Here is a 13,428-nt window from a genome sequence, read left to right as displayed (position 1 = left end):
GAATACGCTTTGGAACGCGGGGCGAAGGATGCGTAACCGGTCTTCGAACAACGATAGCGAGGAGTACTCAGATCGTTGGATTCTCAAGTTCGCGCGAAAAGTATGTCCTGATTCCGTGCCGGCACAGATGATTCCTCGCGAAACGACGAATTCTGTAGGCGAGATCAGCCAGCCTTTTTCAATGCTGGAGCTCTCACTCGCGCTCCTTTCGTGTGGCAATTCGGCTCCGGGGGCTGATAGAATCAAGTTCAACTTGTTGAAGAACCTCCCAGACGTCGCTAAGAGGCGCATGTTGAACTTGTTTTGTCAGTTCCTGGAGCTCAATATTGTTCCGGATGATTGGAGGCAAGTGAAAGTTATAGCCATTAAAAAGCCTGGAAACCCCGCTTCAGATCATAACTCGTATCGTCCCATCGCGATGTTATCGTGCATTCGAAAATTGTTGGAGAAAATGATCCTTTTTCGCTTGGACAAATGGGTTGAGACGAACCACCTACTCTCAGATACTCAATTTGGTTTCCGTAGGGGCAAGGGAACGAACGACTGTCTCGCGTTGCTTTCCACAGAAATTCAGTTGGCTTTTGCTAAAAAAGAGCAAATGGCTTCTGTATTCTTGGATATCAAGGGGGCTTTTGATTCAGTATTGGTTGAAGTCCTTTCAGACAAACTCCACGCTTGTGGTCTTTCTCCATTAATAAATAACTTTTTGTACAATTTGCTGTCAGAGAAACATATGAGCTTTTCTCATGGAAACTCTACAGCTTCTCGATTTAGTTACATGGATCTCCCCCAGGGCTCATGTTTAAGCCCCCTTTTGTATAATTTCTACGTCAGAGAAATTGACAATTGTCTAAGTGACAACTGCACGTTGAGACAACTTGCAGATGACGGCGTAGTGTCTATGACAGGGCCCAAAGGGGTCGACCTGCAAGGACCCTTACAGGATACCTTAGACAATTTGTCTACTTGGGCTATTCAGCTAGGTATCGAATTCTCCACGGAGAAAACTGAGTTGGTCGTTTTTTCTAGGAAGCATAGCCCAGCACAACCAAAGCTTCAACTTTTGGATAAACCGATCACTCATTCTATGTCCTTCAAATATCTTGGGGTCTGGTTCGATTCAAAATGCACCTGGAGATCCCACATTGAGTATCTGAAGCGGAAATGCCAACAAAGGATCAATTTTCTCCGAACAATTACCGGAACGTGGTGGGGAGCCCATCCGCAAGATCTTCTAACGTTGTACCGGACAACGATTTTATCGGTTTTAGAGTACGGTAGTTTTTGCTTCCAGTCGGCGGCTAAAACGCACATCATCAAACTGGAACGGATCCAGTATCGCTGTCTTCGTATCGCGTTAGGATGCATGCACTCGACTCATACGATGAGTCTCGAAGTGTTAGCGGGCATGCTGCCACTCTCTGATCGATTTTCGGAATTATCGCTCAGGCTCCTCACCCGTTGTGAAATTATGAACCCACTGGTGATTGCAAACTTTGAGAAGCTTCTTGAGCTAAACCCTCAAACTCGTTTTATGTCATTGTACTACGTGTACATAACACAGGATGTCAGCCCTTCGCAGCATAATCCCTATCGTGTTTGCTTCTCCGACTTCGACAGTTCTGTTCATTTTGATTTATCAATGACGCAAGAGATTCGCGGAATCCCAGAGCATCATCGTTCCATGATTGCTCCGTCAATTTTCGCTGCAAAGTTTGGCCAAGTTGATTCCGCAAGATCGTTCTTCACAGATGGATCACTAATAGAGGCGTCCGCTGGTTTTGGTATTTATAACGAATTTCATAGCGCCTCTCGAATGCTTCATGCTCCTTGTTCCGTATATGTTGCGGAACTGGCGGCAATACATTATACGCTAGCAACGATCGCCTCACTTGCACCAGATCATTATTTTATTTTTACGGATAGTCTCAGTTCTGTCGAGGCTATTCGCTCCATGAGGCCGGTAAAGCACTCCTCGTATTTTCTCATGAAAATACGAGAGATTCTAAGTGCTTTATCTTTAAGATCTTTTGTCATCACCTTTGCATGGGTCCCATCCCATTGCTCGATACCGGGCAATGAGAAGGCGGACTCGCTTGCAAAGGTGGGCGCTATGGAAGGCGATATTTACGATCGACAAATCGCCTACGACGAATTTTTCTTCATTTATCGTCAACAGTCCCTCGCCAGCTGGCAAAATAAATGGAGTGAAGGGAGTTTGGGACGATGGTTATATTCAATCATCCCTAAGGTGTCGAAGTATCCTTGGTTCAAGGGGTTGGATGTGGGTCGAGACTTCATCCGTATGATGTCTCGCCTCATGTCCAATCACTACTCGTTAAACGCTCACTGGTTCCGTGTTGGGCTGAAGGACAGCAATCTCTGTGAATGTGGACAAGGTTACCAGGACGCAGATCACATTATTTGGTCATGTGGAGTCAGATCCGAGTTGTACGATTCCCTTCGGGCTCGAGGTAGACAACCTAATGTTCCAGTTCGGGATATTTTGGCTAGACGCGATCTGGAGTTTATGAAACTCATATATGTTTACTTTAAGAATATTAACATTAGATTGTAAGTTTTATTAACCTTGTGTTTAGTTTGTATATTTTACGTGTGGGTTTTTTTTATGTTTGTTTTCAAGAAGAATAGAAATTAGTTCATTTTTTAGGATTAATTAAATATTTGTATCGTAAACAACAACAACAACAACAACAACAACAACAACAACAACAACAACAACAACAACAACAACAACAACAACAACAACAACAACAACAACAACAACAACAACAACAACAACAACAACAACAACAACAACAACAACAACAACAACAACAACAACAACAACAACAACAACAACAACAACAACAACAACAACAACAACAACAACAACAACAACAACAACAACAACAACAACAACAACAACAACAACAACAACAACAACAACAACAACAACAACAACAACAACAACAACAACAACAACAACAACAACAACAACAACAACAACAACAACAACAACAACAACAACAACAACAACAACAACAACAACAACAACAACAACAACAACAACAACAACAACAACAACAACAACAACAACAACAACAACAACAACAACAACAACAACAACAACAACAACAACAACAACAACAACAACAACAACAACAACAACAACAACAACAACAACAACAACAACAACAACAACAACAACAACAACAACAACAACAACAACAACAACAACAACAACAACAACAACAACAACAACAACAACAACAACAACAACAACAACAACAACAACAACAACAACAACAACAACAACAACAACAACAACAACAACAACAACAACAACAACAACAACAACAACAACAACAACAACAACAACAACAACAACAACAACAACAACAACAACAACAACAACAACAACAACAACAACAACAACAACAACAACAACAACAACAACAACAACAACAACAACAACAACAACAACAACAACAACAACAACAACAACAACAACAACAACAACAACAACAACAACAACAACAACAACAACAACAACAACAACAACAACAACAACAACAACAACAACAACAACAACAACAACAACAACAACAACAACAACAACAACAACAACAACAACAACAACAACAACAACAACAACAACAACAACAACAACAACAACAACAACAACAACAACAACAACAACAACAACAACAACAACAACAACAACAACAACAACAACAACAACAACAACAACAACAACAACAACAACAACAACAACAACAACAACAACAACAACAACAACAACAACAACAAGCCAATACACATCATAAATTAGGAAACTTGAGAACAGGACCATATAAAGTTACAAAAATAAATACACCCAATGCTTCTATACAAGATATAAATAATCCAAAAAGTTAACAAACAGTTTATAAGAACCGATCAAAAAAAATGTTCTGCAACAACATTTTTTTTGTGAGGATATAGGATGATATGAATAGTTTCATCACATTTAAAAAAAAATCCGCATTATTGCTTGTATTTATATTTACAAATACATTCTATTCCTTCATTATTCATCTATTTTTCATTTTTAAGACTAAACTACAAAAATATTAAAAACATTAGAAACAATACGAATCAAGACATAATGATATAGCATATACCAATTTGTAACAAAAATTGTAAGAGAAGTTTGGATGACATCGTTCTCAGGAAGTAAGTAAAATCGCATCGTCCCCCATTTTTCTTAAGGGAGAAGGTGTGATATATTTCTTATTTATCGGCAACACTTGACTTGCCTCTGGTGCTGCGACCAGCATTTTTTTTTTTATTTATTTATTTTGTCAAGCAAAATAGACTACATACAATGGTTACAATGTTTTACTTACATACTATGCATTATTTCTATTATGTTTTAGCTGGGTTTTAATTTCTTCTTTTGGCATAGTGATGCTAACGACTTCACAGTGTAGATTATACTGTCGCATCATTCGATTGAAGGGGCCATTTTTTGCGTAATTTGTTCTGTGTGATTTTTCTGAGAATAATTTTCGTGTTCTTAGATGCCGACAGGGTGTGTAGAAGTTTAATTGTGAAAGTATTTCTGATGATTCTATGCGATGTGAAATAATGTCATTGATGAAGAAAAGCATTGCAAATTCGCGGTGTTCTTTGAGTGTTTGTAAGTTGATGAGCACAGCGTGCTTTATATGATGGAAGAGGAAATGCGGTCCAATTCAATTTGCGAAGGGCATATAAAAGGAATTGTTTTTGGACGGATTCTATGCGTTCCTCGTGTATGGCAATGTACGGATTCCATACTATAGTATTCCAGAATAGAATAGAATAGGATAAAGTTCGATAAAGTTCTTCCACATAACATATCGAGTTTCATCGCATGAGCAAAGTCTGAACGGTTTTGTCACACGCAATGTTCACACGCGCACTGGTGTGCTCTAACGGTGAATTTTGCATGGTCAACAATTATGACTATAATAATACGTCTATTATGACTATAATAATATCGTCCAAAATCCTCCCTTAGGAAATCTTTATATGTATAAGTGTACTCGTTGGTAAGTGAGTCTTTGGATTTTAAATAAAACACATTCGTTAACTGAAAGTCCTCTTGTCTAAACGTTATTGAAAAAGCGTTCCAATAGAACACGACAAGAGCAAAGGGCTTCAGACCGCTGATCCATTAAATGCAGGAACTTCAAGAGCTTTAGTTGCAAACACTTCAGTCAACTTTAAGGATCTTAAGGGAAGTTACTTTTTCTTCTTTTGAATTTTGAACTTTCTTTTAAGGTAAGTTACGGCAGGGCAGTTTCATGATTATAACGAAAATAATCATGGTAACTTCAGATTTAATAAAGATAAACCCATCAGGTTTACAGCTTTATAAGTTTGTACTATCCGCTCCGGTTTCTGCGCTATTGAAAGCGCCAGCAAAGCAATTCAAATTTTCCGCATAGTCTCAACAAACAAGCTGGCTCAAAATTATTATTTGTATCATTCGTCTCTCTCATCTACATCTCATTGCAAATTCAGTGATACCCGTTTCCCTTTCCGAAAGGGCGGCAATCAAATCATCGTTTCGCGAAGCTGCAAATCCTCAGAATCTGGATTCCGGATCACATTCCAATCAAAACCATATAATCAGAGCATCATCGTTGGGGGAGAAATTCATAATTTTTTCCACTTTTTTCCCGTAGTTGGCTTAAGGGCGAGGAACTTCTTCTGCAACACGTTTGCGGTTTCGCAGAAGAGAGCGGGAACGGGTGTCGATGATTATATTAATATCATTTCTTCCTCGTTCCGCTTTTTTTTCGGTGAAGTGTTGAACGTTCACTCGTTTCCTCTGCTCAAGAAAAAAATAATATATAAAAGAGCTTGATCTGAATTTGATGGGCAGATGTTTCATGAATGAATAATTTCTTTTCGCAACTTTTAATGCGGATACGGAGATGTGACTGATGGTTACGATTTGAGTGCGAGCTTCAATCACTGCTAAGTAAGGTGAAAATTGCGTGACAGTTCCCGCTGGGAAAACATCGCGTTTCGAACAATGAACCCATCGACACAGCTTTTCAAATGTGGCTTATCCATTCGAAACTGTTTAAAGCCTTCAATAATTCCATACAAATCAGCTTACCGCTATTGGCAACACGTTGACTGCCGCAGTGACCCCTTTACTCTCCTGTAGGTTATCGGTATGCAAGGCACGTCTTTTGTTCATCGTCTCAGTATAATTCATTAATTAATTAAATTACGCCCTGGAGTTCAATCCCGCACACGATCCGGTCCGTCACAAGCCTGCCTTATTGCTCACTGGACAGGTGTTATTTCCTATAATGGAATCCTCCAGCCTCACCAAGTGGAAGTAATTGCTCTAACGTTCAATCGCGTAGGACGCAACCATTTCTTATCCGATCAGTTGGGAACTTTCTCTCACAGCGTAGCGGAATTTATGACCATCCTAATACATTATTTTTTTTTCTGATTCAATAGCTAATCACAATCGTCGGCTGATATTTGTTTTCCCGCCTACCAAATAACCCACGGATGAGTGGGAGTGAACTTCTTTACGCAATTTGGCTCGATTTATGACCTTTTATGTCGAACCATTAAGGGCCGACAGCAGGTTATGTGTTATGATTTAACACCGAAAAGGCGGCACTTCGGTGGTGTTTTGATCTACGGCCGATCAGCCCAAAGGTATTAACTCTCTTGATAGGCCCCCAATCGGCTGTATAGGTCAAAAAGTTCATCGATGATTTTACGATGCTTGTTAAACATGATTAATATACATTTCGCATAAATTTGCGTTATAAAATGTTTCAACTCAATCAAAGCGCAATTTATAGTAGAAGTTTAGACTCCCACAAATACCCTTTTTTCGCCTAAATCGCCATTAATTATGACAACCGCCCGCCTAGATCCCAGTCCGCAGCAGGCAGTGCAATAAATTCAAATAATTTTTCAACCAGGACTGAAAGTGAAAACATCGTTCGATGAACATCACCGTTCAACAATTCCCATAATAGTACATCCATAAAAAATGATATACGGAAGAAAAATGGGGAAGTGGGGGCAAAATTTTCCATTTTTATGACATGTCCCTACCGGTTTCCCAATACATAAAACCGGTTTGATCACTTTCGTCCCGAGTCCGTTTTTGGTTCAAGCCGGCCCGGATCGGTCAGTGTCCCAGCCCGGTTCATGGCACATATAAATTGTAATTTATATCTAACTCCCACAACTGGCCCTCTCGAAGCATGGATGCGGGTTGAGCTCAGGAAGGCATTTTGGAAGGAAGGGGGTCTCTTTCATCGGATCTGTTCTGTCCTGTGGTGAGACAGAGCAAGCGGGTGTCCCACCTTGGCATATACTTGCGGATTCCAGCAGACGACGCCAAATGACTTTTATGAGTATTTTATGCTGAATTATGTCTGTCGTGTTCCATGTTCGTCGGCGTTGACCGCTTGTGACCACTAACACAGAGGGAGCTGAATTTGGCTGAGGATTGTCGTATATTTTATGTAGTGGCTTTTGATGAGAGCCTTCCCGTGTGGTTGAGGATGCGATTGTGGATTGATTTTTCTTTTCCGTGACGCGTTTTCTTTCCATAACGATTGTTACGCGGTGGGCGGTTGCTATTTCCAAACGATTGAGCTGGTTTCTTTAGGTTACTAGTACCTATATGGTTGATATCAATCAAAAACAAAAATTAAACACGATCGGTAGGAGGACAGGCTAGAAACAAAGGGTGGAACCACAGAACAGAAGGAGAAGTGCAAACAAATCGGTGAATCAAAAGTGGTTCATTTTTCTGCTCAACAAGCGATGTGTTGTGGTAGCGTTCCACACGGGCTTTCTATGTGCACTCACACTATCATAGCATGCTGCCTATCTTAACTACAGGCAGAAGTTGCCTTCTACCGCTAGGTGCGCTAGTGTTCGCAAATGACAAGTGGAGCCACTTTCTGATCCGAAGTTCCACTCCTGTGGTGGAACGGTAAAAAGTTGGTCGACTCAAATTTGGTGATTTTTTTTTTAATCGTGAATTTAAAAAACTTGAACACCCCTCATTTGTAAGTCTGTGCGTACAGAATGTTGTCTCTATTTTGTTTTTGCCATTTTCCATTCAATTGTCAAAATGGCGTCGAAGCTAGAGGAACAGCCAAATCCAAATTATTCCCACGCAGATTGATTGCGTCAGAAGTTTGATTGCGTCATAATAGACAATGAAACATACGTCAAAGCGGATTTCAAGCAGCTCCCAGGTCAAGAGTTTACACGGCTACCGGAAAAGGACAGGTTCAAGATAAGTTCAAGCAGACAAAGTTGTCAAAGTTCCCGAAAAAATATTTGGTTTGGCAGGCTATTTTCACCGGGCTGAAAAGCGAAATTTTTGTGACAACTGACATTGTCAACCAAGATATTTATGTAAAGGGATGTTTGCAAAATCGCTTGCTGCCTATTTGAAGAACCACGTGCTGTTTTGGCCAGACCTCGCTTCCCGTCACTACGGAAAAATGGCTCAGGAATGGTATACCGCCAACAACGTCCAAATCGTACCCAAGGACAAAACCCTCCAAACTCACCGGAGCTGCACCCAATTGAAAAATATTGGGCAATTGTTAAGTGGAATTTCAAGAAAACTCAGACAACAGTTGGAAATGAGAACCAGTTCAAAGCAAATTGGCGTTCAGCATTAAATAAGATGGATACAACAGCAGTACAAAATCTGATGGAAGTTTTGAAACGTAAAGCCCGACAGTTCACATTTGTAAAATCGTAAGCATAATCAAATAATTTTCCTGTATTTTGCAGTCATTGAATTTAAAAAATAAATAAAGTTTGATCATTTATACAATAACATAATCAGTGTGTACTTTATCATGTTTGACCAATTTTTAGCCGTTCCACCCTTTAATGCTGGTGATTCAAGAAGACGACATTCTAAACACTTCAGTCTCCGCTCCGCCATGGGCCTGCTTGAGATACTTGACGTTGTCAAACTTCCACAAAAGTCTGGTTTCGAATCTTAAGGTTTTGGTCCTGGTCATGGTTGCTCGATGAATTCCTTGAGCTCGTTTGTCATCCGCTGATGCTTTAGCATGTGTCACCGAAACACCAACACTTTCCATAGAGAAAAAACGCTTCACAAGCTCATGCAATTCGTCGTCACGTGATTTGGTGAATTCCCAATATCATTCCCCGAGCGACTATACATTACCCAGTCCCGCCTAGTTTTGGCGACAACTGGCTCGTATTCGCGACCTTCCCGCAACTTCAGCGTGGTATTCAAAATTGTGTTGCCCAAACCAATCAGGATTCCTGGAACGGCATAGTTGTAGCTTTGTACCGGAAGAACCCTCATGTACGGATATTTGCCCCTCAGCTCTTCGAAGTGCAAGGACTGTCGTGGTAGTTCTAGTCCATCGACGGTTTGAACTCTGCGGAGGGTGAACTGGCTTGTCCGTCTTCGATCCCGAAACGTTCAGTTGAATTTGCTGGGATTCTTCTTCCACACGCTTGACCCCATTGGTCCACTGCATGTAGAGCGGAGAAGTTGGCCCTTAGACCCAACTGTTCTGCCAAAGATCGTTCCATCAAAATGGAATCAGAACCGCCATCCAAGAAAGCGAAGGTTCGAACAGATCGATCATTGGCGTGAAGGACTACCGGGATGATACGAAATAGAACTTGGTGCTGTTGTTGATGAACGGAAATTACGCCAGAAACCGGAGCTGAACCCTCTGCTTTGGGTTCTCGTGGTTGATAACCATTGACCCCGCAGTTTGATGCTTTGCACGGCCATTTAGCATGCAGATATAAGCAGCGTCGACCGAAACTGACTTCTTGGGTTACCTTCCATTTGTCTTAGAACGTCTTCGAATTGAAACTACAGCAATCTTTTGGGTCGTGCCCAGTTAAATATTACAAACCACACAAGGACGCTCGCTCCCCGTCTGGTTTCCTGTTGGTTGCCTTGTCGTTCCGGATGTTTACCGTGTGTATCTCGACTTTCCCTTTCGACTTTTCAGATTTGGCGGTTACTGGTGTGACACTACTAGCTGCCGTTACGATCACGTTCTTGTCCGACGGAACGTGGCAGGCGAATACAAATCTGATTCCGTTTGCAGTCAGCTTCCAGCTGGTTTCGGATTACGGAACAACAGTCGGTAGCAGTACGATGTTTCCTCGTTAAAGTGCGTATAATTATTTCTTTCATTTTTTTTTTAATTTCTGTTGCAAATATTTTTCAATTCTGTTGAATTCTCCACAAAGCTTCCATACACTATCCTCAGATGATGCGAGTTTTAACTTCCTTGGATTTCAACTCAAAACTAAACTGCTAAACAACCTTCTCCCTCCTCGCTGTCGAACCTTTTAAATTCTCTTTAATATTCCTTTGGAATCGAATCAACTTCAGATACAGATGCCTTTCGAATTATTATAACAATCCTTTTGAAATAAATGTCAGAATTCCAAAGAAGTACTTGTCAGCATTGCTCAAAATTTGTTAGGAGTTGTGAAGCTTTGGATATTTTTGGAATGATTCTATGAATTATCTTTGAGTCCTGGAAATTCTCCTGGACATTTCCTCACAATCCCCTTAGAATTCTTTTCAGAATTGCCATGTAAGTCTTCTTATAACTACTTTTAAAATGACAAAGTATTTTCCTGAAGCTTTCATCACAAAGCCTTTCAATTTCGTTTCAAAATTGCTTTTTAGTATCCTCGAAATTCCTTAACAATAGTTTCCAGAATTCGCTAGGAGGTCTCTTCGGAATAACCTTTGAATTATGCTAATTCTCAGCGGAGTTCAATTTTAATTCTTTCTTGTGAATTCATCCAAGTTCAAGACAGATCCCAAGTTTTTTTTCAATATCAAGGTTAAAAAAAACATCTTACTCCAATCTTTCAATTTCCAAAAAGCAGCCTTTGGATAATTTTCATAATTCTGTAGCTCGGAAAACTTCTTAAGTCTCAATAAAGCCTTGGAAATCTTTCGAGATATCCAACTTCAACGCTTTTAGAAATTTCTCCATACGAATGAGTAAAATGGACTCACTCTCTAACTTACATGTGATGATAATGATAGATGCTAGTGGTTTACCATCCATTGTAGCACGGAAACTAAGTCCGACAGGAGTGGGATCTCTTCTCTGTTTGTCTTGATCAAGCTAATACTCTCTGTTTGTCCTCAACATGTCGCTGTATGAAGGGCCAAAAACGGATTGGGTAGATCGATAGGCAAAGTCGCCTACACGCATCTATGTAACAATACAGAATCTCCTTCCAGCGACTTGATCAGCCAATTGGTCAAAAAGACAAGCCTCCTAACAGGGAAATGCCACAATGAGTGGAGAGAAGAGCCCGCCCTTTATCCACAAAATGTTATCAACCGGGAGTTGGCATTCCCACTCCCCCCGTCCAAATCGTTTCAATCGGGTGCCCTATTGAACCGTCCCTTCCCTTTTATATATGTATTTCAATGTATATACGAGATGATTGTTATGATTAATACTTACATTTCGATGAAGATTGTGCTACTTATTTTACCTTTTGTGTGATACTTATCATCACAGAAACCAATATTGAATCGTAGACCAGGTCCATCAACAATACACTCGTTCTGAGACGGGGCTCTGTGATAAAGCCATCTTCTTCTTCTTCATCATGTTCGCTCACCACCCGGAATGCATGCAAACGAAAAATAGATAGGGTATACGTCCCTAACCTCGGTCTAATATGCAGCCATAGATTACGTTTTTAATCATAACTCATCAATTAATTTACCTGCAAACGATATTCTACTGCTAAATGGTATGCTTAGATATGCTTATCATGTCGTTTGCTATCAGGAACCGCAAAAAGTTGAAAAACTTACTTTTTTTAAGACAAAAACTCACCAGGGAAATGTATGTAATATCGGTCTATTGTCCCCAAATTGGGTCTATTTATGGATGCAACTTCGTCCTATCCTGTTTGATTCTCAAAAAAAACGCTCTTGGTAACGTTTTCTTATGTATTTTTTTTTTATCACTATCACTGTTAACTTAATACTCTTCATTCCTCAAAACATTTCTTAGAGAAAATTTTACGAAAACTACATTAAATCACTCAAGTTAAAAATTAAAAATTAAAAATTTCGCTTATCGTCTTTCGACCGCAGAATATCTAAATCAAAACATTGTGATGTTCATTATACAGATTTGGCAGAAAAAAATCTCCCTTCCTGTTCGTTCCTTATCATCCAAATGCAAACCACATTGTTGACGTTACTCTTATTGCTATATGCTGTCAAATGAATTTCATGGGCCAAAGTTAGGAACATAGAAAAGAAATGTGTCCCTAAAGTTGGGTCCATGATTTACTTGTGAAAACGTTGTTAAACAATTAAAATAAACATAAAATATTCAAACAGTAACTGTGAGTTTTACGTCTAGTGTGTATTATCAGGTAATTCCATTCAATAAATGCCATAATCAGGCCATTTGATGATCGTCAGTGCAACCTTCCCATCTTAACCTTAGAAGTCATGGCGGCTAAAAACTCCGAACAGAGTGATATTCTCAACCAGTTTTATTACTTACGAGAGCTGAAAATGTATTGAAATGTTGTGATATAAATTGATTTGTGTGTGGTACACATTTATCAATCATCAGTGATCAATATTTTCCTTATTTTTTGTGTAATATTCCTTAATTAATTATTTATTTGCGTGATAGGCCGAATGAAAGGACTAGACCCACATTATATACCGTAACCCTACAACCAGGATTAGTTTTTTTTTATAAGTGTTCGAGCGTGGGCTCTAATTGCCGGCCACCGGAGGTTTTTCTACCCGTTGTTTCAAACAACGGAGCCACAACTCTGGGAAAACGAAATTTCACTGCTGTAGCACTGATCTTCACAGTGCCATCTCTTAACGCACTATAATCACTTTCACGAATTCATGAATTCGGACACACGTATCCACGAAACAATCCATAGGATAACCCATGCACTACGACCGACGGAACTTCCCGGTTTGGTCACAAACTCTGGATCGTTTCGGATGTGAACGAGGAAATTATTTTTAGATTTTCTTGCACTGTATATCACTTGATAAGCCTTAGACGATCGAGCGGACAAAGAAAAACACGGGATAGATACCGAACGCTCCTGCTGTATATTTGCAAGGTCTCGTGTCGTACCAGCTCGCCCATTCTCAAATAGTGGCGTAGATTATTGTGGCCCAATATTTCTCAAGTCCCCAGTGCGTAACCGCGCACCTATCAAGGCATATATTGCGATCTTCGTGTGTTTCACCACAAGAGCCGTTCATATTGAACTGGTATCAGACCTCTCCACGCCAGCATTTCTTTCCGCTCTCCGTCGCTTCGTCGCTCGCCGTGGCCGCATTCAGGA

Source organism: Ochlerotatus camptorhynchus, unplaced genomic scaffold (assembly GCF_037179485.1).
Source record: "Ochlerotatus camptorhynchus isolate MF236.1 unplaced genomic scaffold, CSIRO-AGI_Acam_v1.1 ptg000021l, whole genome shotgun sequence".
NCBI lineage: Eukaryota > Metazoa > Arthropoda > Insecta > Diptera > Culicidae > Ochlerotatus > Ochlerotatus camptorhynchus.
Note: the sequence above shows the minus strand (reverse complement) of the source record.